Below are 27,166 nucleotides of genomic sequence, written 5' to 3' on the forward strand. Positions count from 1 at the left end.
TCCATGAGCACTTGAGAAAAATGTGTATTCTGTTGTTTTTGGATGGAATGTCCTATAAATATCAATTAAGTCCATCTTGTTTAATGTATCATTTAAAGCTTCTGTTTCCTTATTTATTTTCATTTTTGATGATCTGTCCATTGGTGAAAGTGGGTTGTTAATGTCCCCTACTATGATTGTGTTACTGTCAATTTCTCCTTTTATGGCTGTTAGTATTTGCCTTATGTATTGAGGTGCTCCTATGTTGAGCACATAAATATTTACAATTGTTATATCTTCTTCTTGGATCGATCCCTTGATCATTATGTAGTGTCCTTCTTTGTCTCTTCTAATAGTCTTTATTGTAAAGTCCATTTTGTCTGATATGAGAATTGCTTCTCCAGCTTTCTTTTGGTTTCCATTTGCATGGAATATCTTTTTCCATCCCCTTACTTTCAGTCTGTATGTGTCTCTAGGTCTGAAGTGGGTCTCTTGTAGACAGCATATATATGGGTCTTGATTTTGTATCCATTCAGCCAATTTGTGTCTTTTGGTGGGAGCATTTAGTCCATTTACATTTAAGGTAATTATCAATATTTATGTTCCTATTCCCATTTTCTTAATTGTTTTGGGTTCATTATTGTAGGTCTTTTCCTTCTGTTGTGTTTCTTGCCTAGAGAAGTTCCTTTAGCATTTGTTGTAAAGCTGGTTTGGTGGTGCTAAACTGTCTCAGCTTTTGCTTGTCTATAAACATTTTAATTTCTCCATCAAATCTGAATGAGATCCTTGCTGGGTAGAGTAATCTTGGTTGCAGGTTTTTCTCCTTCATCACTTTAAGTATGTCCTGCCACTCCCTTCTGGCTTGTAGAGTTTCTGCTGAGAGATCAGCTGTTATCCTGATGGGGATTCCCTTGTGAGTTATTTGTTGTTTTTCCCTTGCTGCTTTTAATGTGATTTCTTTGTGTTTAATTTTTGACAGTTTGATTAATATGTGTCTTGGCGTATTTCTCCTTGGATTTATTCTGTTTGGGACTCTCTGTGCCTCCTGGACTTGATTAACTATTTCCTTTCCCATATTAGGGAAGTTTTCAACTATAATCTCTTCAAATATTTTCTCAGTCCCTTTCTTTTTCTCTTCTTCTTCTGGAACCCCTATAATTCGACTGTTGATGCATTTAATGTTGTCCCAGAGGTCTCTGAGACTGTCCTCTGTTCTTTTCATTCTTTTTTCTTTATTTTGCTCTGCATCAGTTATTTCCACTCTTTTATCTTCCACCTCATTTATCCGTTCTTCTGCCTCAGTTATTCCACTATTGATCCCATCTAGAGTATTTTTCATTTCATTTATTGTGTTTTTAATCGTTGCTTGATTCATCTTTAGTTCTTCTAGGTCCTTGTTAACTGTTTCTTGCATTTTGTCTATTCTATTTCCAAGATTTTGGATCTTGGAAATAGAATCTTGGATCATCTTTACTATCATTATTCTGAATTCTTTTTCAGGTAGACTGCCTATTACCTCTTCATTTGTTAAGTCTGGTGGGTTTTTATCTTGCTCCTTCTCCTGCTGTGTGTTTTTCTGTCTTCTCATTTTGCTTATGTTACTGTGTTTGGGGTCTCCTTTTTGCGGGCTGCAGGTTCGTAGTTCCCGTTGTTTTTGGTGTCTGTCCCTAGTGGCTAAGGTTGGCTTAGTGGGTTGTGTAGGCTTCCTGGTGGAGGGGACTAGTGCCTGTTTTCTGGTGGATGAGGCTGAATCTTGTCTTTCTGGTGGGCAAGTCCACGTCTGGTGGTGTGTTTTGGGGTGTCTGCGGACTTTTTATGATTTTAGGCAGCCTCTCTGCTAATGGGTGGCATTGAGTTCCTGTCTTGCTAGTTGTTTGGCATAGGGTGTCCAGCACTGTAGCTTGCTGGTCATTGAGTGAAGCTGAGTGCTGGTGTTGAGATGGAGATCTCTGGAAGATTTTCGCCGTTTGATATTATGTGGAGCTGGGAGGTCTCTTGTGGACCAGTGTCCTGAAGTTGGCTCTCCCACCTCAGAGGCACAGAACTGACTCCTGGCTCCTCAATTTGGGATGATTTGTTGTCCATTCATGTATTCCACAGGTGCAGGGTACATCAAGTTGATTGTGGAGCTTTAATCCGCTGCTTCTGAGGCTGCTGGGAGAGGTTTCCCTTTCTCTTCTTTGTTCCCTACAGCTCCCGAGTCTCAGCTTTGGATTTGGCCCTGCCTCTGTATGTAGGTCACTGGAGGGCGTCTGTTCTTCACTCAGACAGGACAGGGTTAAAGGAGCAGCCGCTTCGGAGACTCTGGCTCACTCAGGCCAGAGGAGAGGGAGGGGCACGGAGTGTGGGGCGAGCCTGCAGCGGCAGAGGCCGGCATGATGTTGCACCAGCCTGAGGCGTGCCATGCGTTTTCCCAGAGAAGCTGTCTCTGGATCCCGGGACCCCGGCAGTGATGGGCTGTACAGGCTCCCAGAAGCGGGGCATGGACAGTGACCTGCTTTCGCACACAGGCCTCTTGGTGGTGGCAGCAGCAGCCCCAGCATCCCACGCCCATCTCTGGGCTCCGTGCTTTCAGCCGCAGCTTGTGCCCGTCTGTGGGGCTCCTTTAAGCAGTGCTCTTAATCCCCTCTCCTCGTGCACCAGGAAACCAAGAGGGAAGAAATAGTCTCTTGCCTCTTCGGCAGCTCCAGAGTTTTCCCAGACTCCGTCACAGCTAGCTGTGGCACATTAGCCCCCTTCACGCTGAGTTCTCGCCGCCAGCCCCAGTCCTCTCCCTGCGCTCTGACCGAAGCCCGAGCCTCAACTTCCAGCACTGCCCGCCCTGGCAGGCGAGCAAACAAGCCTCTCGGGGTGGTGAGTGCCAGCTGGCACCGATCCTCTGTGCGGGAATCTCCCTGCTTTTCCCTTCCCAGGTACGTGGGGAGTTTCTTGCCTTTTGGGAGGTCTGAGGTCTTCTGCCAGCGTTCAGTAGGTGTTCTGTAGGAGTTGTTCCACGTGTAGCTATATTTCTGATGTATCTGTGGGGAGGAAGGTGATCTCCACCTCTTACTCTTCCGCCATCTTCCCCAGAAGTCTGAAAGTTTTCTTAAAATGACTTTTCCCATCATATTTTAGTAGATGTTGTTATAGGGAGCACTAAAAGAAGGGGGTTATTACAATGAAAAATGGTCTAGAAGAGCTAGCCAAAATGGACTGCTGAAGAACTTAGGAATATTTAACGTTCAGAAGAAAAAAAAAAAACATTTATAAGCCCATCTTATGGAAGAGAGCCTAAAAGTGCTCCCTAGGAGGAAACTGGAACATGGAGAAACAATTCAGCTCAGTATGAGGCAAGACTTTCCAACCATTGCAGCTAACAAAAAAAAAAAAAAAAAAAAAAAAACAGCCTGTATAAAAGTGGCAGCAGTTCTCTGCCCCTGCTCTTGTTCAATCAGACGTGATCTTGAGGAGAAATTTCTTCATTGGACAGGTAGTTGAAGGGTGTGAACCCTAAAGATCTTTCCACACTCTCAGGTTTCCTTTGTAAGTGAAGGAAAAGCAAATATTGATACATCAACCCTCTTCCCCTTAAGCCATCCTAAGTTTAAAGGAGGAAATTTGCATAAAAAAAAAAGTTGGACATAAACTCTTCTGAAAAGAAGTGTGTTTAATACACACTGTTGTTATAATTTTCTTCCTCCAGGTATATTGGACTTGTTCTAATGTCATTTTCATATTTGATTTGTTTTTAGTTGATGCTTGTTTGGTTGATTGGTTGGTTTATTTGTTTTTTAGTGACTACAGATGTGTTATCCTTGCAAAAATCATTGCCCTTTCTTCAGAATTTTGCAGCTGAAGTTTGTGGTTCAACTAGAAATAATTGTTCAACAAACATGAAAATGATGATTGCTTATTGTTGGTTTTTAATCTAATTATTCAAAAATTCAATAAACACTTTTATAAATGCTCAAAATTTCCAGTCAGTACATATCTTTGAGACATGGCTCATAGCAAGAAGTAGGTTGTCAGAGATGGTTTAGAGAGGGGAAATTATTTTTGAAAGAAAATCATGAAGCCATAATATTAGTTTAATTGATATTAGGGTTCTGGGGTTAAACACACTTTCTGCATTAGCAACCATTCTCTTTCACATTCTTGTTGTCTGGCTTTTTAAAATCTCAATGCCAGGGGAAAAAACAGTAATGGCAAATATTGAGGCATTTGACATTTAAAATATTTATACAAGTAGTTTTTTAACAAGACAGAGACAGTTTGTAAGCTAATTTTTTTCATTTATTCTATTATTCTCTACATTATTTAGTCTTTCTCTACTATTCAGCAATATAGCTGAATGGTTTTCTTACAAAAAAATCAAAGCTTTTTATTTTGAGAAAATAGTTGTTTTATAATATTCAAGTAAACCCATTTAAAAATGAAATCACTAAATGATAACTTTAAATTTGACTTGAACAAATATTAGAGAGTGTCAAATCATAACATAATTCAGATTATTTTTATCCCTTTTAGTACTCATTCTTATCCCTTTTGGTACTCATTCTCCAAGCTATAGAGAATTTTTATTCAATTTTTCAACAAAGTGCAGAAATAGACTAGACACTGGGAAGGACCTAGAGGAAGTACATGAAAAGATACATACATGATGATATAAGGGCAGAGTGGAGAATTCATGAAATAGCAGCCTGGGCTGAGAAAAGCACACCTATTATGCAGCCAGATAATCCTCTGAGTGGCTTGGTATTAAGACTACAGCAGGTAGCCAGACAGTGAGAGTCTGGGAAGAGCTGACTGAGCCTTGAAAACTCAAAGGTTGGCTAAATAGGTCGGTGCTGAGCAAAGCCTGGAAGCTAGTCTATCTTAGAAGACATCAGAGACTTTCTACTTCTGGAAAAATGGACTAGATATAATTTTCCCTGTTCCTTCTGCTAACTACAGTGGAAAACTGGCAGTGGGTTGGGCAGACGTCATATAAGAAGATGAAGATAAAGGTGAAGAGAAGAAAGAAAACTAGCTAGGGACCTCAGGACCCACGGAAAGACACAACAGTGAGTTCTCTAGGTTTGGATATGGTTTTCTGGGTTTTCTTTGCCTTGTATATTCCAGACTGCTTTCTGGAGAAGCTAGCAACCTGGAAACACAAATGGGCACGAGAAAAAAAAATCCCAAAGAAAGGCTTGCTCCCCTTATCCAAAAGGAGCATCCCGGCAAGACAGAAAATTTTCAGAAAATACCATTCTACTCCAGCTAAATACCTCAGAAAAAACTGTGTCTCTCCCCCATCCTGCTCCCGCTAGCAAAGGTAAAGTGTGTACCTAGACTTCCACCCTGGCAAGGGTGGAAGGCAAGGAATGAGGCACCCACCCTTCCACCAAAGTGCTGTCAGAGAATCTTGGGTGTCAGAGAATCTGCACTTGGGAGTAGATTTTCATGTTAGGCCCCACCCCAACCCCAACCCCAACCTGGTAATGTCAGTAGGGAGGCTAGACTTCCAAACCCACCTTTCTCTCTCCTCACTGCTTGTGTCAGAGGAGGCCTAGAGGGAAGTCAGGATTTTCATCACTACTTATAAGTAAGAAGGATATCCTCTTACCCATGGTGTTTAGAGAGGTCACGTGGGGAGCAGTAACAAGGCACTCCTCCAAACCAGGGTAGTATCATTGGAAGCTTAGCAAAAATCCAGAACTCCCACCCACACTTAGCAGTGTTGAGGAGCAACTTCCCTACATGTGTCTGTGGGGAACTTGGACTTCCACTCCCACCTGGTAGTAACAAGGCAAGGCCCCCCTGCAACTACCAGAGTGGAGTCAGGGGGGGGGCCTGCTGTAACAGAAGCTTTAAATAAACTCCAGAGTCTCATAACAGAATACCCAAAACATCCAGGTTTTCACCAAAAATCACTCATCCTACTAGGAACCAAGAAAATCTCAACATTTTCTTGTGTCATTATTCCCCAAGTGGAAGCACTCTGGCTACTAAAATAGCTGTAAGAAATCTTGACTTTCTTACACTCTTTAATTGCCAAAGCCAGTCAGATTTTCCTTTACTCATGCAATTTCCATCACTTCAAAAGAGAATATTCACTCTCGAAAGAGGTAAAGTCCATCAAAGGTTTTTGGGTTTGGGGGGTTGGGGTAGACTGTTTGTTTACAAATAAACATTAACCTAAAAAAATTAAATTTCAACATGAATGAGAAAAGAAAATAAACAAACACCAACACCGAGAAAACACAGAGGTTAGAAATATCTGACAATGATGTGAAAGCAGGAATCATAAGACTGCTTCAACAAGCAATTATGAACATACTTGAAACAAATAAAAGCATAGAAAGTCCCAGGAAAGGTATAAAAAATATAAAGAAGAATCAAATGGAAATTTTAGAATTGAAAAATATAATAACAAAAAAAGTAATGGATAGTCTTAACAGCAGAACAGAGAAGATAGAAGAAAGAAGCAGTGAACTTGAAGATAGAACAATAGAAATTTCCCAGTCTGTAAACAGAGAGCAGATAGACTGAGGGGAAAAATGAGCAGAACCTCAGGGACCTGTGGAACCATAACAAAATATCTAACTTATGTGTCATTGGAGTCTTAGAAAGGAAGGAGAAAGAGAATGGGGCTGGAAATGTATTCAGAGAAAGAATCTAAAGATCTGAATAACACTCTTTTAAGTTAACACCATCAATTCCCTGCTTCTCCTACTTCACTTATCCTTGGAAGCTAGAGTCTGGCTTGCTAAATTTTAGAAGGATCATATTGGCTTCATGATACAGCACCAGAGGGTAGTCAATGTAGCATCCCAAGTCCAATTCAAAGATATATATAATATATATATATATATAGATAGATAGATAGATAGATAGATAGATATGTTGTATAACTCAAAAACTCCTTTTCTGACCCTAATAATTTTCAAGTTCACTATCAGTTCCAGTCCCTTCCCATGATATGAACCTGAGAACCCTCCAGAGACAAAGAGTAGGGTTGTCAAGGGGACCACACCCCAAATTTGGCAGTAGGAGCTGTATTAGGTCCAGAGGGAAGGGCAGATGGGGTAAATATGACCCTTGGATTTTCTATTCTGGGGATGGGTAAAGAATTCTGTGTTTGCCCTACTTCCTTTAACAAAAGCCCCTGGTGAAGGAGCCATGAGTAGCACTTTGACCGTGAGACAACCTAAGAATTTTATCTTTAAACAGTTCAAGGAATGCTGTGATTTTTCAGTTTCTATCAATTTTTGGATTGCTAAATATGCATTGAAAACTGCAATTTTGTTTGAGGGACATATTATTAGGACTTTAAAAGACAATGTCTGGGGCAGAGTCTGGAATGAGGAGGTTGACAAAGAGGAAGCTAAATTGTTCCATTTAACAAATTTCAGTAAATTCCACATGCAATAATAACATCTGTTAAATTTTTTTTCGTTAAAATGAGGTGCAGGTGAATTTGGGGACTTGGAGTAAAGAGGAGGGGATAAAAGACTTTAGAGTGAGAGAGAAGACCCGCAAAAACATCAGCAGGCCAGGAGCCTAAAGAAGGACAAAAAGTAAGAATCCCATAGAAGAGAAATGGCTGATGAACTTGAGGCAAAGTGATTCACTTACATGAATTTAGGTTGTTTGCTGATTTGTGCTTTAATTCCTCACTGCTATCACCAAGACTTCACATAAAAATCTCCATAGCGCTTCTGGGCTGGTGAAACACGAAGGAACAGAGGACAGGTGACTGTTCTGTTCACCTGTCTTTGAATGAACTAGTGTGGGCAGGACACAGGTACAGCAAGATGATAGGTCCAGAGTTGAAGAAAATTAGATAAGAAATGGATATTGGGAGCTTGGGAGACATGGCAAATGGAAGAATAAATGAGCCAAGGGCATCTTGTACCCATTCTCCTTCAATCTCTTACCTGGGAAATAAGAGGAAGGGAATTACACTAATTATATCATTTACTGCATTTGTGTAGGAGGGTCTCAGTTATTGAATTTGTATTTGAAAGAGCAGAGAACTCCAGACAGCTTAAGGTCTTGGGAATACTTAGCTCACACATTCTTCTTCTTGAGGATTCTTGAAATTTTGTCACTTAGGGTCCCTGCCATTGAGAATTATAAAGGTTTGCAAGTACAGCTGGGTGAGTTTGTTCCTTAGGCAACTACACGGGTTTGTCGTGTTTACTGGCCAGAGTTCCCTGTCAACAAATGAGACAAATAGCAAAATGATATAAATCTTACATAGCAAATAGAAGAAAGGTATTGTAAGACAAAAAATATCAGTCAGGTTGTCCTTGGCTAGACCTAACCATAAATAAGGAAGTGCATGCAGACTGTTAGGGAAATCATATTGGGTGTTATATGGAAACCTGGAGCAGAAAAGTACTGGCCACATTAGGTTACTAATATTCTAAGACTTCTGCTACTTGGCTGGTATCTTGGTTTGGGTTTCCCTCACAGAAGAGTCTAAGATGGGGACTTGGACTTGGGTATTTCTTTGAAATGAGATCCCAGGAAGCAGGAATGAGGGAGCAAAATAATGACAAAAGAAAAAGAAAAGGGAATATAAGGCTGCATTATCATAAAGGAAGGTTAGGTTCTGCCAGGACCACTGAAAAGAGAAACAAAGGCCTCTTTGAGGTCTCCGAATCATCCCCTAAAGGCCAAGAGATGGAAGCAGGATCATCCCCTAAAGGCCAAGAGGTGGAATCATCCCCTAAAGGTCAAGAGACCGAAACATTTATCCAACAGCTTCCCATTATCTTTGGTTAAAGATTGCTCCCAGGGACAGAAAGTCCTGCTACTTCCAGTCTGCACTTTCCTGAGCCAATTCCCAGGAAAACAGGACACATCTGCCAGCAGGAGATGAATCTGAACTCCCAGGGACTGTCCAGCAAAACTGTGGCTGAAATCAGAGGTGGGCTAAGAGGAAGAGATTCACGGTACCAAAAGCATCTGCCAAAACTCAGTGCCCAAAGCACACACCCAAGTTCGTGTCATATTCTTCTTTTCAGTTCCCACAACACACTTGTTCGTAGCAGCCTAACAGTAGAATTCAGTCTTCCTGTTCCCCCCAAAGCGAAGCTTTTCCTCTTCTTCACAGCTCCTCCCCCAAACTCAACCTTCTGAAAATCAATCAGTCTACTTATTCAATTAAATTGTTAGTGATTGACATGAGTCCAAACCATGTAAGTAGCACCCATCCAGAAGGCTACCTTATGAGACTTGTGTGTGCACTGAGGTTGTGTACAATCTGGGCATGTCAATGGAGATAGTGTGTAATACTGATCTTAATGCAGTATCTATTAAAGGTATTCCATAAATTATTAAAATAAATAAATTTTTAGTGATTGGGCTTGAAAGATGAATCATATCTGTCACTGCCCTCATGAACTGTATGATTCACTGACAAACACAAACACGTGAAGAGATCATTTCTAATAACATGGTGAAGACAATGAAATAGTACAAACATGGGCACAGAACACTAAACGAGGACAGATATGGAGCCCTTAGCCCAGGCTGGGGAGTGGGACTGTGGTCAGTGACATCCCCCTGAAGGGTGTCATGAAAGAGCTTTAAAAAGGTCACGAGAAAAATCTGCATTCTGTGCACTTCTGTTTTCCTTGTTTATTCATTCCAACTTTTATATCCAATGATAGTGCCTTAGGCTTTGCCTTCATAACAGTTTTTTATGCGTAAGAACTTTTTCATGCTCATCCCATGAAGACAGGCTATTTCTGTCTTTTTTACTTCTCTACCCTCAGTACAAACCCATTAAGACTCTCAATATCTGGTGAATGATTTAAAGAATAAGTGAATGAGTGATATTTATAATCTCTTTAAATTCTATAATCTACAAGAGTTTTAGGAGTATTCCATAGTAGACCAGACACCAACTCATCAAGGAAGGGCAAACATGGAACCCAGGAGGTCTAATACTGTATCTCAAGGAATCTGCTTATTTACCTTTCCTGAAACAACAGGTAATTAATATTCCAGGAAAATTTGTTTATTTTCATAATCTAGAAAGTATACATTTTAAGTGGTTTATTAGAATTTTTTGGATATTTATGAATATTAAGGATTCATCTCAAGCTTCATCTCTATATAAAAATAACTGGAAATATGGGAGACCAGTTGCTCCTCTCCAAGGTGTGAACCTCTTCTCTAACATGTATCTGGGGCCTCTGGGGCCTACACGTTTTCTGAGGTGGGAGGTGGTTATGTCCACCTAATCAGCATTCTATCTGCAATGCTCATGGTGTTGGCTGTTGATTGAACCTGGCCTTGGCCAGAATGTCAGCAGTGCAGTAGCTTGTCTTGGTTTCCAATTCAACAACAGTAATAAAACTAGGTGCTTTGTTTTCACTTTTAGTTTTGTAAAATTTGGTAAAGTTTAAATTTTATGTGTGAATTACATTTTAATTTGAATACCAACAAATACATGATATACTTTTCCAGAGGAATAATCCTTGGACAATTTTTAAATCATTTTTTGTAGAATTGGTGGTCAATTGGTTCAGGTACATCTATATACTGAAGAGGGCTGAGTTTAGATATGACTTAGAGCAGAAAGTTGCAAAGTAGTATATAAGTTTAGGAAAGCAGCTTATTTTTATGGAGCAAATCAAAGCTAACCAGTCCCTCTAGAATATTCAATTTGAAAATTTCATTCTTTCCACAAACACTTATTGAGTACCTACTATGAGCCAAATATTGCTCTATATGTTAATCCCAAATATCAAGGAACTAAAAATCAAATGTCCTATTTATACTAAATTATATTGGAAAGCATTTTAAAGCCTCAAAACTCATGCTAGGCCTATAAATATAATGGGATCCACCAGAAATCAGTCGGTATAAAACAAATTTTTTATTTCAAGATTTCAACAAGCAGAGAAGAAGAGTTCTGAATGAGTTTATTAATATGGTACAGAGCTATGTATCAGAAATTGGGTCAGTTTCATGCTTTAATAGGTAAGCTTTAAAAAATCAGAAAAAAATTATTCTAGGAAATTGATTTTCTTATATAAAAAATATTACTAGATATTTCAATATGAAAAGAATGCTTTCAAATTTTGAATGTGTCTCTCTCACTTTAGACACTCTTTTTCATTCTTTTTTTTTAATATCTTTATTGGATTATAATTGATTTACAATGGTGTGTTAGATTCTGCTTTATAATAAAGTGAATCAGCTATACATATACATATATCCCCATATCTCCTCCCTCTTGTGTCTCCCTCCCACCCTCCCTATCCCACCTCTCTAGGTGGTCACAAAGCACCGAGTTGATCTCCCTATGCTATGCAGCTGCTTCCCACTAGCTATCTATTTTACATTTCATAGTGTATGTATGTCCATGTCACTCTCTCACTTCATCCCAGCTTACATTTTTCCCTCCCTGTGTCCTCAAGTCCATTCTCTACATCTGCACCTTTATTCCTGTCCTGTCCTTAGGTTCTTCATAAGCTTTTTTTTTTCTTTAGATTCCATATATATGTGTTAGCATACAGTATTTGTTTTTCTCTTTCTGACTTACTTCACTCTGTATGACAGACTAGGTCCATCCACATCACTACAAATAAGTCAAATCCATTTCTTTTTATGGCTGAGTAATATTCCACTGTACATATGTGCCACATTTTCTTTATTCATTCATCTGTCGATGGACACTTAGGTTGCTTCCATATCCTGGCTATTGTAAATAGAGCTGCAATGAACATTGTTGTACATGACACTTTTTGAATTATGGTATTCTCAGGGTATATGCCAGGTAGTGGGATTGCTGGGTCATATGGCAGTTCTATTTTTAGTTTTCTAAGGAACCTCCATACTGTTCTCCATAGTGGCTGTATCAATTTACATTCCTACCAACACTGCCAGAGGCTTCCCTTTTCTCCACACCCTCTCCAGCATTTATTGTTGGTAGACTCTTTGATGATGACCATTCTGACTGGTGTGAGCTGATACCTCATTATAGTTTTGATTTGTATTTATCTAATGATTACTGATGTTGAACAGCCTTTCATGTGTTTGTTGGAAATCTGTATATCTTCTTTGGAGAAATGTCTATTTAGGACTTCTGCCCATTTTTCGATTGGATTGTTTGTTTTTTTGATATTGAGCTGCATGAGCTGCTTGTGTATTTTGGATATTAATCCTTTGTCATTTGCTTCATTTGCAAATATTTTCTCCCATTCTGAAGGTTGTCTTTTGGTCTTGTTTATGGTTTCCTTTGCTGTGCAAAAGATTTTAAGTTTCATTAGGTCCCATTTATTTATTTTTGTTTTTATTTTCATTTCTCTAAGAGGTGGGTCAGAAAGGATCTTGCTGTGATTTATGTCACAGAGTGTTCTGCCTATGTTTTCTTCTAAGAGTTTTTGTAGGGTCTGACCTTACATTTAGGGCTTTAATCCATTTTGAGTTTATTTTTGTGTATGGTGTTAGGGAGTGTTTATTTCATTATTTTACATGTAGCTGTCCAGTTTTCCCTGCACCACTTATTGAAGAGTCTGTCCTTTCTCCATTATATATACTTACCTCCTTTATCAAAGATAAGGTGACCATATTTGTGTGGGTTTATCTCTGGGCTTTTTATCCTGTTCCATTGATCTACATTTCTCTTTTTGTGCCAGTACCATACTGTCTTGATTACTGTAGCTTTGTAGTAGAGTCTGAGGTCTGGGAGCCTGATTCTTCCAGCTCTCTTTTTCTTTCTGAAGATTGCTTTGGCTATTCAGAGTCTTTTGTGTTTCCATACAAATTGTGAAATTTTTTGTTCTACTTCTGTGATAAATGCCATTAGTAGTTTGATAGGGATTGCATTCAATCTGTAGATTGCTTTGGGTAGTAAAGTCATTTTCACAATGTTGATTCTTCCAATCCAAGAACATGGTATATCTCTCCATCTGTTTGTATCATCTTTAATTTCTTTCAACAGTGTCTTATAGTATTCTGCATACAGGTCTTTTGTCTCCTTAGGTAGGTTTATTCCTAGGTATTTTATTCTTTTTGTTGCAATGGTAAATGGGAGTTTTCCTTAATTTCTCTTTCATCACTAGTGTACAGGAATGCAAGAGATTTCTGTGCATTAATTTTGTATCCTGCCACTTTACCAGATTCATTGATTAGCCCTAGTAGTTTTCTGGTAGCATCTATAGGATTCTCTATGTATAGTAGCATGTCATGTGCAAACAGTGACAGCTTTACTGCTTCTTTTCCAATTTGGATTCCTTTTATTTCCTTTTCTTCTCTGATTGCTGTGGCTAAAACCTCCAAAACTATGTTGAATAATAGGGGTGAGAGTGTGCAACCTTGTCTTGTTCCTGATCTTAGTGGAAATGGTTTCAAATTTTCACCTTTGAGAAGGATGTTGGCTGTGGGGTTATCATATATGGCCTTTATTATGCTGAGGTAAGTTTCCTGTATGCCTACTTTCCAGAGGGTATTTATCATAAATGGGTGTTGAATTTTGTCAAAAGCTTTTTCTTCATCTATTGAGAAGATCATATGGTTTTTCTCCTTCAATTTGTTAATATGGTTTATCACATTGATTGTTTGGTGTATATTGAAGAATCCTTGCATTCTTGGGATAAACCCCACTTGATCATGTTGTGTGATCCTTTTAATGTGCTGTTGGATTCTGTTTGCTAGTATTTTGTTGAGGATTTTTGCATCTATGTTCATCAGTAATATTGGCCTGTAGTTTTCTTTCTTTGTGACATCTTTGTCTGGTTTGGGTATCAGGGTGATGGTGGCCTTGTAGAATGAGTTGGGGAGTGTTCCTTCCTCGGCTATATTATGGAAGAGTTTGAGAAGGATAGGTGTGAGCTCTTCTCTCAATGTTTGATAGAATTTGCCTCTGAAGCCATCTGGTCCTGGGCTTTTGTTTGTTGAAAGGTTTTTAATCACAGTTTCAATTTCAGTGCTTGTAATTGATCTGTTCATATTTTCTATTTTTTCCTGGTTCTATCTCAGAAGGTTGTGCATTTCTAAGAATGTGTCCATTTCTTCCAGGTTGTCCATTTTATTGGCATAGAGTTGCTTGTAGTAATCTCTCATGATCCTTTGTATTTCTGCAGTGTCAGTTGTTACATTTCCTTGTTCATTTCTACTTCCATTGATTTGAGTTTTCTCCCTTTTTTTCTTGATGGGTCTGGCTAGTCGTTTATCAGTTTTGTTTATCTTCTCAAAGAACCAGCTTTTAGTTTTATTGATCTTTGCTATTGTTTCCTTCATTTCTTTTTCATTTATTTCTGATCTGATATTTATGATTTCTTTCCTTTTTGCTAACTTTGGGGTACTTTTGTTCTTCTTTTTCTAATTACTTTAGATGTAAGGTTCGGTTGTTTATTTGAGATGTTTCTTGTTTCTTGAGGTAGGATTGTATTGCTATAAACTTCCCTCTTAGAACTGCTCTTGCTGCATCCCATTGGTTTTGGGTTGTCGTGTTTTCATTGTCATTTGTTTCTAGGTATTTTTTGATTTCCTCTTTCATTTCTTCAGTGATCTCTTGGTTCTTAAGTAGTCTACTATTTAGCCTCCATGTGTTTGTATTTTTTACAAATGTTTACCTGTAATTGATATCTACTCTCATAGCATTGTGGTCAGAAAAGATACTTGATATGAATTCAATTTTCTTACATTTACCAAGGGTTGATTTGTGACCCAAGACATATGATCTATCCTGGAGAATATTCCATGAGCACGTGAGAAGAAAGTGTATTCTGTTGTTTTTGGATGGAATGTCCCATAAATATCAATTAAGTCCATCTTGTTTAATGTATCATTTAAAGCTTGTGTTTCCTTATTTATTTTCATTTTGCATGATCTGTCCATTTGTGGAAGTGGGGTGTTAAAGTCCCCTACTATGATTGTGTTACTGTTGATTTCCCCTTTTATGGCTGTTAGCATTTGCCTTATGTATTGACATGCTCCTATGTTGAGTGCATAAATATCTACAACTCTTATGTCTTCTTTTGGATTGATCCCTTGATCATCATGTAGTGTCCTTCTTTGTCTCTTCTAATAGTCTTTATTTTAAAGTCTATTTTGTCTGATATGAGAATTGCTACTCCAGCTTTCTTTGATTTCCATTTGCATGGAATATATTTTTCTATCCCCTCACTTTCAGTCTGTATGTGTCTCTAGGTCTGAAGTGGGTCTCTTGTACACAGCATATATACAGATCTTGTTTTTGTATCCATTCAGCCAGTCTATGTCTTTTGGTGGGAGTATTTAATCCATTTACATTTAAGGTACCTGTCAATATGTATGTTCCTCTTACCATTTTCTTAATTCTTTTGGGTTTGTTATTGTAGTTCTTTTCCTTCTCTTGTGTTTCTTGCCTAGAGAAGTTCCTTTAGCATTTGTTGTAAAGCTGGTTTGGTCACACTGAATTCTGTTAGCTTTTGCTTGTCTGTAAAAGTTTTAATTTCTCTGTCAAATCTGAATGAGATCCTTGCTGAGTAGAGAAACTTTGGTTGTATGTTTTTCTCTTTCATCACTTTAAATATTTCCTGCCACTCACTTCTGGCTTGCAGATTTTCTGCTGAATGATTATCTGTCAACCTTTTAGGGATACCCTTGTATGTTATTTGTTGTTTTTCCCTTGCTGCTTTTAATTTTTTTTGTATTTAATTTTTGATAGTTTAATTAGTATGTGTCTTGGCGTGTTTCTCCTTATATTGTCCTGTATGGAACTCTCTGCACTTCCTGGAATTGATTGACTATTTCCTTTCCCATATTAAGGAAGTTTTCAACTATAATCTCTTCAAATACTTTCTCATTCCCTTTCTTTTTCTCTTCTTCTTCTGGGACCCCTATAATTCGAATATTGGTGCATTTAATGTCCCAGATGTATCTGAGACTCCCCAATTCTTTTCATTCTTTTTTCTTTATTCTGCTCTGTGGTAGTTATTTCCACTATTTTATCTTCCAGGTCACTTATCTGTTCTCCTGTCTCAGTTATTCTGCTATTGATTTCTTCTAGAGAATTTTTAAATTCATTTTTTGTGTTGTTCATCATTCTTTGTTTGCTCTTTAGTTCTTCTAAGTTGTTGTTCAACATTTCATGTATTTTCTCTATTTTATTTCCAATTTTTGGATCATCTTTACTGTCATTACTCTGAATTCTTTTTCAGGTATACTGCCTATTTCTTCTTCATTTGTTTGGTCTGGTGAGTTTTTACCTTGCTCCTTCATCTGCTGTGTTTTTCTCTGTCTTCTCATTTTGCTTAACTTACTGTATTTGGGGTCTCCTCTACACAGGCTGCAGGTTCGTACTTACCATTGTTTTCGGTGTCTTCCCCCAGTAGCTAAATTTAGTTCAGTGGGTAGCTAAAGTTGCTTCAGTTGGTTCAGTGGTTCAGTTGATTCAGTGGTTCAGTGTAGGCTTCCTAGTGGAGGGGACTGGTGCCTGTGTTCTGGTGGATGAGTCTGGATCTTGTCTTTCTGGTGGGACAGACTGGGTCTGGTGGTGTGTTTTGGGGTGTCTGTGACCTTATTATGATTTTAGGCAGCCTCTCTGCTAATGGGTGTGGTTGTGTTCCTGTCTTGCTATTTGTTTGGCATAGGGTGTCGAGCACTGTAACTTGCTGGTCGTTGAGTGGAGCTGGGTCTTAGCATTGAGATGGAGGTCTCTGGGAGAGCCTTTGCTGTTTGATATTATGTGGATCCAGGAGGTCTCTCGTGGACCAATGTCCTGAACTTGGCTCTCCCGCCTCTGAGGCACAGGCCTGACACATGCCTGGAGCACCAAGAGCCTGTCAGCCACAAGTCTCAGAAGGAAAGGGAGAAAGAAAGAAAGAAAGAAAGAAAGAAAGAAAGAAAGAAAGAAAGAAAGAAAGAAAGAAAGAAAGAAAGAAAAGAAAGAAAAAAGTAAAGAAAGAAAGAAAGAAAGAAAAGAAAAGAAGTTATTAAAACAAAAAATTAAAAAAGTATTAAAAATAAAAAAATTTTTGAGTAATAAAAAAGAAAGAAAGAAAGAAAGAAAGAAAAGAAAGAAAGAAAGCAACCAAACCAAAAAATATATCCACCAATGATAACAAGCACTAAAACCCATACTAAAAAAACAAAAAAACAAAAAAAACGGACAGACAGAACCCTAGGACAAATGGTAAAACCAAAGCTATACAGACAAAATCACACAAAATCACACAAAGAAGCATACACATACAAACTCACAAAAAGAGAAAAAGAAAAAAATATATTTTTTTTAAAAATGGAAGAGATCAACCAAATCAATAAACAAATCTACCAGTGATAATAATCTCTAAATACTAAACTAAGATAAACATAAAACCAGAAACAAATTAGGTGCAGAAAGCAAACCCCAAGTCTACAGTTGCTCCCAAAGTCCAATGCCTCAATTTTGGGATGATTCGTTGTCTATTCAGGTATTCTACAGACGCAGGGTACATCAAGTTGATTGTGGAGATTTAATCCTCTGCTCCTGAGGCTGCTGGGAGAGATTTCCCTTTCTCTTCATTATTCGTACAGCTCCTGGGGTTCAGCTTTAGATTTGGACCTGCCTCTGTGTGTAGGTTGCCTGAGGGCATCTGTTCCTTGCCCAGACAGGATAGGGTTAAAGAGCAGCTGATTAGGAGGCTCTGGCTCACTCAGACCGGTTGGAGGGAGGGGTACAGAATGCAGGGTGAACCTGCAGAGGCAGAGGCTAGCGTGACACTGCAACAGCCTGAGGTGAGCCATGTGTTCTCCCAGAAAAGTTGTCCCTGGATCACAGGACCCTGGCAGTGGCAGGCTGCACAGGCTCCCGGTGGGGGAGGTGTGGATAGTGGTCTGTGCTTGCACACAGGCTTCTTGGTGGCTGCAGCAGTAGCCTTAGCATTTCATGCCCGTCTCTGGTGTCTGCACTGACAGCTGTGGCTTGTGCCAGTTTCTGGAGCTCACTTAGGTGGTGCTCTGAATCCCCTCTCCTGGCGCACCCCAAAACAATGGTCTCTTGCCTCTTTGGCAGTTCCAGACATTTTCCTGGACTCCCTCCCAGCTAGCTGTGGTGCACTAGCCCCCTTTGGGCTGTGTTCACACAGCCAACCCCAGTCCTCTCCCTGGGATCTGACCTCCAAAGCCCGAGCCTCAGTTCCCAGCTCCCACCTGCCCCAGTGGGTGAGCAGACAAGTCTCTCATGCTGCTGAGTGCTGGTTGGCACCAATTCTCTGTGCAGGAATCTCTCTGCTTTGCCCTCTGCACCTCTGTGGCTCCGAAGCTCCCCCCCCACCTCCCATCTCCACCCACAAAGGGGCTTCCTAGTGTGTGGAAACCTTTCCTCCTTCACAGCTCCCTCCCCAAAGTGCAGGTCCTGTCCCTATTCTTTTGTCTCTGCTTTTCCTTTTTTCTTTTGCCCTACCCAGGTACGTGGGGAGTTTCCTGCCTTTTGGGAAGTCTGAGGTCTTTTGCCAGCATTCAGTAGGTGTTCTGTAGGAGTTGTTCCACATGTAGATGTATTTCTGATGTATTTGTGGGTAGGAAGGTGATCTCCACGTCTTACTCCTCTGCCATCTTAAAGGTCTCTGGTCTCTGTTTTTCATTCTTTATGGCAAAATGCTTGAATATATTTAATTTACAGTACTTTAAAACTTTTTAAAGGATGATTCTGGTCTAATTCATTGATCTAGTAATTATAATAATATAATACAAATAATTATATTAATTTTACCTAATCATTCTTATCAACAGTGTGATCATCTTGACAGTTATATGAAGGAAAACAGAAAAATCAAATCCAAATTATAAATTGAGGTAAAATTTTGGACCAGAACCTATTCATGTACCTTAGGAAATAAATGCATAACTATAGAATTTTTAAATTACTATGGACAGGGCTTCCCTGGTGGCGCAGTGGTTAAGAATCCACCTGCCAATGCAGGGGACATGGGTTTGAGCCCTGGTCCAGGAAGATCTCACATGCCACAGAGCAACTAAGCCTGTGTACAACAACTATTGACCCTGTACTCTAAAGCCCGTGAGCCACAACTACCGAGCCCGCGAGCCACAGCTACTTAAGCCCGTGCACCTAGAGCCCGTGCTCTGCAATAAGAGAAGCCACCACAATGAGACACCTGTGCACCACAATGAAGGTTAGCCCCCACTCACTGAACAAGAGAAAGCTCGCACACAGCAACGAAGACCCAATGAAGCCAAAAAAAAATTTTTTTAATTACTAAGGACAATATCCTATCTAACCAATCTCTTTCTTCCTAGTATTCCCTTATAGCCATGTTTTTCTACTTTGCATTATTTTAGACCAAAGTCTATACTTTAAGTATAGATGTGTACTTTTTATTTACCACTCTTCTTTCTCCTCCTTCAAACACCTCTTTTTCCGTCTCCCTGTCTGTCTCTGTCTCTTTCACTCTGTCTCTCTCTTTCTTTTGTTTTTTCTTACATACCTACACCCACACACACACAATCTTCTTGAGTCTTATAATCAATGACCCATGAAACATTTGTTCATGGTCTCTCCCTTTTTTACTTTTCAGAAAAAGAATATGACAGTATCTGTTTCTATATAGGAAAATCAGTGGAAATTTGAAGTAAATTTCTAGATGATTGTCCATAGTATACAATTTTTTAAGTATTAAAATGTAATACTCTTAATTACTCAAATTTTACCTTCATTGTACTTATACAGAGGGACACACATGAATTAGAATCAATATTTGTAGTCTTTCTCCTCAGTTACATTGAACATACATTTTATCATGGAGCTACTAGAGAAAAAAAAATATTCCCCAGTTGTTGACCCAAAATCAAATTCCTTTTTCCAGAGAACTGTTTCATATTTGTTCCTAAGGTAATAAGAGTTTATCATGTACAAATGACATACATAAAAAAGATATGTAATTGCCAGGAAGAACTAAAATTTTTTTTCAAAAGTTTTCTGGGTTCTTTCATTTCTACTTATAAAGTCACTGAAGTGACAAGACATCAAAAAGGAAATTCCCTTCTGATTGTAACTTATACTGGGTCAGAGATGCCTAGAAGAGTAGATATGGCCTGGGACAAACCGTAGGAGGTTACCAGTAATACAGTAGTAAGTTTCCTCCCTAATGTAAAAAATATCCTTCAGGACTGACAAGTCCCTATGAGAGTAACTTGAACTTTATGTGTCATATGAAAACACCATGCAACTTCACTCCTCTCTGCCTTTTCTATCCCTAGCATCATAGAATCAATCTATTTCCAACTAAGTTATTTTCCTCTATATTTTCATAAACCTAACTGTAAAAAAAGAGGGTCCATCCTGTTGTTTTTGTGGGTATGTTTGTTTATAAACTTCTAAAATTTTTTAATTTTTTATAAGGAAAAGGATTAGATCTTTGAAGTTATGCAGAATGTAACAGTAAAAAGGAGGGAGAAAGAAAGGAGACAGAATATAAAGAAAAGTATCCCTGGAATAAAAATCTCTTCTTGAAAAGATCTGTAAAAATCTCAGCTACCACTTAAACATGTATCACAAAATCACTAAGTGTAGTCTTAGTAACAGACTCCACACCCACACAGCTGGAACTCACAGCAGTCATCATCCCCTTCTCCAGGGGAACTGAGCCATTTAAAATAGGTCTCTGACTTTCCAAGGTGTACCTCTTAGTCTTTAATTCCTTGCTGTTTTCAGCAGGGTAGAGACAACAAAGTAAATACGATGGGTTCAAAAAGCCAGGAACACATTTTCCCAATACTGTAGCCTCCATGGTTCCCATAATCTCCAGCATACAAAACCTACAAATGGCTCCCATCTTGGAATAAGGCCTGGGTGAGGATGAATGAGAAGAACTGTTTATGGGTAAGGGCTGTAACTTCAACACACACTTTGCTGGTGGCACCCATAATTAGTACTTTTTTTTTAAATTTTTAAATGTTGCTTATTTATTCCTTTTACAACATCCACATTAAAACTGGCTCTTCTGTAGTCTTTCCAAAACATATTTTTTTTTTTAGAGTATAGATGATTTACAATGTTGTATTTGTTTCAGGTGTACATCAATGTGAATCTGTTATATATATACATATTGAGATTGACATATACACACTACTATATATAAAACAGATAACTAAGAAAGATCTACTGTATAGCACAGGGAACTCTACTCAGTACTCTGCAATGGCCTATATGGGAAAAGAATCTAAAAAGGAGTGGATATATGTATATGTATTAGTACTTTTTTATAGTTGGTATTTAACATATATCTGTTGGATACAATAAAGGAGTGAATGAATAAAAGCACAATAACAACATATCAAATAAAGCTGATATCTGGGGCTAAAAATATGCCCTCTTGGAGATGTATTTCCTTCAGATAGACTAAAATAAAATACTGGTGTTATCCAATTGTCTCAGTTGTAATTCACCCACATTTGGCCCTTACCTCTCAGCCGGCAAAATTCCTGCAAGACTTTATTAGCTTTTTTACTTTTCCCTTTTTATGATTTCAAATTTTTCTCATTATTAAGCAATTCATTGTATTTTTGGATTGAAATTCCCCTTTGGATTCTGATAGAAAAAATTGAGGTGCAAAAACAAAAGTCATTTGCAAGGGCACTACAGTGACTCAGCTGCTGAAAAGACTTCAAACTGAGCTTTCAATATTCTGACATATAGCCCCCAATAGTATCATAATTATTGTTTGATCACCACCAGAAGCTTTCCAAGTGACCTCATCCAGAAGAGAATCTTAGTCATTTCTCAACCAGACAACACATGAACAAGTCTATGTACTTTCTGAGACTAATCTAGGTATACTAGGTAGGAATAAGACAAATAGTTCTTTCTTTCAACTCAGTGAAAAATTGCTCCCTTTTTGTGTGGATTTGTATCAAGGAGCATGTTTCATTTATATATATATTTTTTTCTTACTGAATTTACAATTTATTTGAGATTTAGTTTGGATTTTTTCAAATAAAATAACCTGAAAGTTTAGGAAAGCTTTCTCAATACCATACAAAATAAAGTATTTCTTCAACATAGAATTGGCCACCCATGGATTTTTTTCTAATTAACTGCACAAATCAGATTTTAATGAAAGTAATTATATTCAGCATTAATTGCCTTCTCCAAATTGTGAATCATAAAATGTTTGCTAAATATCCAATTTTAATGTCCCAGAAAAAAAATTGTTTATTCATTTCTTAACCAGGGTTATGGAGAAACATATTAAATGGATTAAGTTCCAAAGCCAAATAATTAACAAAAAAAGAGGAAAAAAATTTGTGTAGTATGTTTGTTTTATATGACCCCCAATATTTAATACATTTAAATCTCATATTCCTATTATGTCTCTTAATATTATTAAATAAACTTAGCTTGACAATAAACACAAGTTCCCAAATAAGTATTACACCACTCTAAGGTGTAAAAGTATTTCTTCTCCAATGTTTACCTATGTTTTGTTTTTCATCTACAAAATTGACATTTTTTAATGGACATAGTAATTAATTATTGAGTATTTAAGTTTCACAGAAGAAACATCAATTTGAGTGCTGTCCTCAAAGTGCAAATAAGCTGCTCGAGAACAGTGTTTTCACAGAGTTCAAAGCAGATTCTAACCTGAATGTTATAGCACGAAAGAAATATAGAAAAGGGAGTTGTCCTTATTGACTGGAAAGTAGTAAAATCTAAGAAAGAGATGAAAGTAAGAGATGAAAAATGAGAAGATAGCAGGGGTTCAAGGTACTTAGAAATATGAAGGTTGAGCACAAGTTAAAAACTCAGAACACATGAAGATATGATACTTTTCATCATCAACGTTATGATGAAAACTCTAAGTAAATAAAACTCTGTGAAGAAATTAGTGTATAAAAGAAAAAAGAAAGTTAAAGACTAATCCTTGAGAGACTCCACTGATTGGGATGTAGGAGGAAAAGAAGTGCCAGTGGGGAAAAAATTGGGTATGTTGTAGTGACACAGAAAAGGGTAAGAGATTTTTTCAAGAAAGAAGTTCTCAGTAGAATCACATGCAGCAGAATAGCCCAAGAGGTTGAGAATTTTTAAAGGTCACTGATTTTCACTAGAAATATGTCACCAATGACCTTCCCATAAGCAGTTTCACGAGAGTAAGATTCCATGTCAAAGTTTATGAACAAAACAGATAATGGAAAAATGAGAGTGAGTATAGACTATTTCTTGAAAGAGTTGGTCATGAAAAGGAAGAAAATAAGTTCAAAGTTCATTCAATAGGCATCAGGTCCCAAAGAAAAGCATTAATTTGTTTAAAGTAATTGACCACTAGGCATGACTAATAGCAAGAAAGATTTTTAAAAAGAAAGAAACAAAGACAGATTGAGTACCCTAAGGAGAATGGGTTATGGTGAGGTATGGGAGCAATGCATGAAAATCCATTCAAGGATGGGTTCCAACGCAGAGAAGAAAAATTAACTTTAGAGATTAAAGTAGAAATAATAGTGGTTAACATTTATTGAGCAGTGGTTATGTGCAAAGAGCTCTACATTATCTCTTTAAATACTTATAAAAACCTTGTCATCATTCCTGTTTCACCTACGAAGAAATTGGAACTAAAATAAGTAACTGCCTAAGATCACCCAGAAAGTACGAGGCATTATCCACACACAAGCTTACCTGACTTCAAGCTTAACCTTGAAAATTCTTACTTCTGATTAATTGCCTGGTGTCACAAGGCATAAAAGCACAATCCTCATTCAGTGTGATTAGTAGAAGTTATATTCTTAAAACTAATCTACAAACATAATTTGGACACACACAACTTCTGATACTCAAAATACAGACTCTTCATCCAATGTTTGCTGCATAGCTTATATTCAGAGAGGCTCTGAAGGTGGGTAAGAATAAACCCTTATTCCTGCAGCAGTCTCCTTCTAAGGAGAAGTCCCTTGATCTCCATGAGTGGGGTGCACACATAGAGAAATTATGTGAGGCTGATTTCAGTAATCTTACTTCAAGAAGCCAGAAGAAATACTTTTCTACCATGCTACCTCTTTATGGATATTGGAGTGGTGTGCAAACCCTAAGTTGACACCTCTCTCCCCAGTCATCTCTAACCACACAAAGCCCTATCCCAGTGAGGAAAGTGAGCAACAAAATTTGTCATTAAACTAAAGAGAATGTTATCTCAATCTTCCCCCTATTGCTAAATTCAAAGGATGCTTTTCAATCTTTTCTCACTTCTCTGTAGAATTTGAAGCAGTTCCATACATACTCTTTTTGGAAGTTCTCCCCTCCTTTTGCTTTATTGACTATAGTCAACCCTGGATTATTTTCCACCTAGCTGGTTTTTCCTTCTCTTCACTTTTCAGAGGCTCCTCTTCCTCTGCCCATCCTTTAAATGTTGGAGCTTCCTCTACTCATCCTCTTCCTTCTCTTTCTTCACACTATCCCTAAAACATCTCATTCCCTCTAAGGACCTGAATTACCAAATCCTTTATGCTGATGAGTTCTAGAAGCATATCTTTAGCTTGGACCTCTCTGCTGAGCTCCAGATCCACTGGTACAACTCTAAACCTCCCCCTCTGTGTGTCCTGTAGAAGTACCCCATCATTTTCCTAATAACCTGTTCCTCTTATGTAGCCACTCCTTTGATAAAACAGTCAGCCAATACAGAAAACTAGCCATCATCTTTGAGGTTTTCTTCTTTTTCATCTCCTCTTTACATTCAATCCAATCACCAAATTTAGTAAATCCTATTCTCAACATCTCTCAAATCTTCTCTTCCTCTTCATCCACAGCATAAATATCATATTTGGGGACTCATCTCTTCTTGCATAAATTACTTTTTAACAACAAAATATGTCTGGGTGTCAACTGCAGAAAAATAGTATGTCATTTCCAATATGTGCACATGCCCTTCCCATGCCTGAAATATGGTTTTCTTCCATCACTATTGACTGATTCTTACTTATCAGCATGATCACTTTCTCCAGGGTACCATGTTTTATCGCATCAATCAAGTTTTTTTGTCTCCCCCATATTCTCTTAGTGTCTGTGCTTTCCTCCATCATAATCTGCTTGATTGATTACTAACAGGTTTACTACTATGACTCGAATTTCAGTCCCTCTGTTACCAAACTAGTTTCTTTTTGCCCGATGTACTTCAAGCCAAAATGCTGAGACACAGAAATCTGCAGTAAAGAGAGGGTTTATTTGAAAGGTAACCAAGCATGGAGACAGGAGAAAACTCTCAAATCCACTTCCCTGAAGGCAAGGACTTGTGGTATTTATGGCATAAAGAGTAAAGAAGCAGGGTGGGGAGCATGGGGAGCGTAGATACAGGTGATTGGAAAATGTGTCATAGTGATCATCCTGTGTAGGTATAACTAGGCTACAAGCCTCTGCACATTCAAAAGGTCACCAAGCAGACACTTGCACATGCCCAGCTGAAGGGTCACTGGTCCCATGCAGTCTTAACCAGCTCAGCTCAAACTAGACAGAACTGTTTCTTGAAAACTATTTATGGTTTAAGCAAACATCTTATTGTTTAGGCTATGTGCAACTTGGAGGACATGCAAGTCTTTTGTGGCAGCAATTAAAATGACCCTGACTAGTAAAGGCAGATTACAGGTGAAATGGATTTAATTAATGATTACCCATGGTTTCACCTTGAAGGCAAAAAAAAAAAAAGGTATTTGGAAGCAGTAGGTATATTAGTTAAGAGCACCAGATTAAGACTAAAATAAACTTGGATTTGAATCCTGAAGTTTCCACTTAATTGTTATGTGTATTTGTGTAGAGGGGAGCAGGCAGTCTCACCTCTTTAAACTCCAGCCTCTGTATCTGTAAAATATATTTCAATAATATCTTCTTTTTAGGGTTTCTTTTAAGATTAAACCAAAATAGTACATAGGCTTTGACACAGTGCCTTAAATATGATAGAGTGACATCATTTTACCCATTTTGCCCAACTGGTAACTGGTACATAGTAGATATTTAAAGGATATAAACATTTGCTATGGATGCCCCCTTGTTGACAGCAGTGGTCAGTGAACTCCAGAAACAATGGCAAGCAGACAGAGAACTAGTGGAGCCTTCAGAATTTTGACACACTGTTTTTGATCCTAGAGTGCCTGAATGATTGCGGGCATTGATGAAAGGCTATACAAAGTCTCAAGCTCGGCTTTAAGGAAAACACTTTCATGAAGGTCTGCACTTTTATCTCATAATAAAAAGTTCCCTCCAAGCTCAGTCCCTCTCTAATCACCATAAAATCTACATCCCATTGTATGCAACATATTGCTTGTCAGGAATAAGAACCATAATCCCTCATATCCAATTTTTACTTCCAGTTCAGAGATATTGCCTTTGGGGCTCTAAACCAGAAATGTTATCTTCTTAAAGGCTCTTGATGTGAACTCTACACTCATCATTTACCCTTGGGAAAGTTCCAAAATCACCCTATATCCTACTGATATCTGGTACCAGGGATAACACATAAAAAAGATGAAGATATCTGTTCTAAATTACTGAAAAAACATTTCAAAAAGAACTGCAGGTCAACCCCGGATTTTCTCATCCATAGACAAGGCCAGATATTAGAGAGCTATGAAGAACTGAGGTTCTGCAATAAAGAAAATAAAGATGATTATTCTTTTGTAATTTTTTAAATTTTTATTTTATATTGGAGTATAGTTGACTTACATGTTGTGTCAGTTTCAGGTGTACAGCAAAGTGATTTAGTTATACATATACATATATATATTGAAAAGAAAGATGAGTCTTCTGATTTCAGATCTTTAACCTTTGAGTTCAGCTCGATCTTTGTTTGAATAACCCCCTCTGAAGGCCAATTAAAAGGTTTGTGAAATAAATGAAATACATTTATAATATTCTCCAGCGTATTTCTCTATGCTGTAGAAAACAATTTTTCTAAAAACACTTGTTCATACAGCTACAGGGATGAAACTTTCTCATAAGGAATGAGATCTAAGGACTAGGTCAATTGATATTATTGCTGTATCACTAAATCTTGAAGTATGGTCAGAGGTGATCTCTTTGGTTGTCCATAAACTGCAAGAGCTCAGACTAATCCCTTCTGAAGGAAAAAGGGAAAATCCAACTGAATGACTTATAAAATCCTCTGGATTGGAAATAAATGATGCTTGCTTGTACACGTGTGCTGACTGTCTAAGATAAAAACCCATCTAATACGCATTTCATACCTCATTGAAGCAACATCTTCCTTTGCTTGGCTACTGGTTTTTCACAATCTATTTG

Source organism: Mesoplodon mirus (genome assembly GCF_964341445.2).
Source record: "Mesoplodon mirus genome assembly, chromosome: 6".
In the NCBI taxonomy this organism is placed as follows: Eukaryota; Metazoa; Chordata; class Mammalia; order Artiodactyla; family Ziphiidae; genus Mesoplodon; species Mesoplodon mirus.